Source organism: Coenobita brevimanus, chromosome 49 (assembly GCF_032717465.1).
Source record: "Coenobita brevimanus isolate Jiangsu-jjx chromosome 49, ASM3271746v2, whole genome shotgun sequence".
NCBI lineage: Eukaryota > Metazoa > Arthropoda > Malacostraca > Decapoda > Coenobitidae > Coenobita > Coenobita brevimanus.
This window is the reverse complement of record NC_137002.1, coordinates 20249514-20251510: the sequence shown is the minus strand read 5'-3', so window position 1 is coordinate 20251510 and position 1997 is coordinate 20249514. Positions and strand designations below refer to the sequence as shown.

At 41.7% G+C, this 1997-nt stretch overlaps 1 pseudogene; it reads right to left on the bottom strand.

Moving 5' to 3' along the window:
* Nucleotides 1-760: 760 nt before the first annotated feature.
* Nucleotides 761-1705, bottom strand: LOC145399549 (uncharacterized; annotated as a pseudogene).
* Between the last annotated feature and the right edge of the window lie 292 nt (nucleotides 1706-1997).

The following is a 1997-nucleotide window of genomic DNA, read 5'->3' as shown; positions in this document are numbered from 1 at the left end:
GTCCAATATCTTCTTGCCCAGAAACACCTTTTGGTGCAACTCCGTTTGAGCTTGTGTGTGAATCTCCATTTGTATGTATGTGTATGTCTGTAGGCTCCCATGCTCACATATCTATATCTATATCTATCTGTCTATCTATCTATCTATCTATCTATCAGTCTATATATATATGTGTGTGTGTGTGTGTGTGTGTGTGTGTGTGTGTGTGTATACTATCTCCTGCCTGCAAAAATTTGCAGGACTAATCAGTATCCTTTCCATTACAAAATTACTGCAAACATCAGTATTTTGGTTCCATCCAGTTATTGAGCCCACAAGGTGCAATTCTGACCAAAGACCCCCCCAAAAAAAAAAAAAATAAAATCGCATATTTTCGTATTTCGCGATTTCCTACAATTTCTCATCGCGCTCGATCGTCCTTTATGTTTTTTTGTAGGGGAAGGTGGGGTAAGACGGACCACTTAACACAAAAGAGTGTGTGGAAACCACATTTATTGAATTTGGAGGGTTTCCAAGGGTTGTGGTGATGATTTGGGGTCTTATATTAAAAGTCAGCACCCTGGTAACGGTTCTTAAATGAAATGACTGAAACACGAGATTTTACAAAATCAGTGTTTTTATTGTACCAAAAACAAAATCACGGGGTAAGATGGACCCCAGGGTCCATCTTACCCCTCAACCTTATTATGAAACACATCCTTACTGACACAGCTCACACACAAAAACCTCTTGCTCATCATCCTCTGTCCCTGCACATTCCTCATGTGCCCATCCCTTGCATATGGCATAACAAACGCAACCTTCCCCTCGCACAGAATTACCAAACGTGTCATTGCAGTACAAGCACATAGTTGAATCTCCATCCTCACTATTGCTGTCATGATTCTGGGATGGCCAGGATGGCCCAGCTTTCACTTGCTTTGCTTTTTTCTTTTGTGTCTTTTTTTTGTTAGGTCTTTCTTTTTCTTTTTTTCTTTTTCTTTTTTTGCTGTTGTAGTTGCTAGTCTGTCTTTCTTGTTACATTCTCTCTCTTGGTGCTTCTGTGCAAGAGCCAGTTCTTTTTCTTTTTTCTTATGAATTTCTGACCCTAACCCTGTCTTGTATGGAGATCCTGTCGAAACAAGAGCTCGCCCTTGGGCCTGAGTGCCTTCTGTTATACAGTGCTGGCCACTTTGGGCAAGGGATTATGTCCTGGGATGAACTACCTGGCTTGAACAGGCTCCGAGCCACTTCCGGTGTTACAGGCCCAGGCACCACAGTTGGATTTTCTAGCTCGGCAGCTCCTTCCAGGTCAGGCTCATCCACCATGGTCATGGTTGGTGAGGCAACTGGGTCATCCAGATCTTCCTCTTCCTCATCACCATTTAATGGAATATCCGTTGGGTGGGTAGATAAAAAAATCAGTTTCACCAAAAACCTGGCAATTCAGTGGACAAATTCCGGTTTTCCTGAAGCCATTGGTGACTGTGTTTGGAACAGCAGCCTGTAGATAGGCCTCTCCAAAAAATGCACCTAGTTTGTAGATGGTCACCTGTCTGCCGGGATTATTTCTGAGGAATGTTTCAACAGCCTTCACATAGTAGGCATTCTGTGGTTTCATGAAGGAAACATTCAATGGCTGCATTCAGTGACTACAATGTGGTGGCAAACTGACAATCGTTACATGATTGACCCTGGAAAGATTTATCACATATTTCTGGGGCATCAATTGAGAAAGAGGGAAGAAAATGTTAAGGGTTTGTGAAATATTTAGCGTGAGGGGTAAGACGGAACCCGTGGGGTTCCGTCTTACCCCCCCAAAAAAAAAGTTAATTTGCTAAAAAATTACCGAAACATCCAAATTTTGTATAGCCATTTATGGCACATATTTATCATGTACACACACATGGGCATATCCAGCGTAAACAGTAAGTCATTACAACTGATATTTCAATACGAAAAATCCAATTTCTTACCATGTGCAAATAACATCATCACCGCAAAAAAGACATCATACT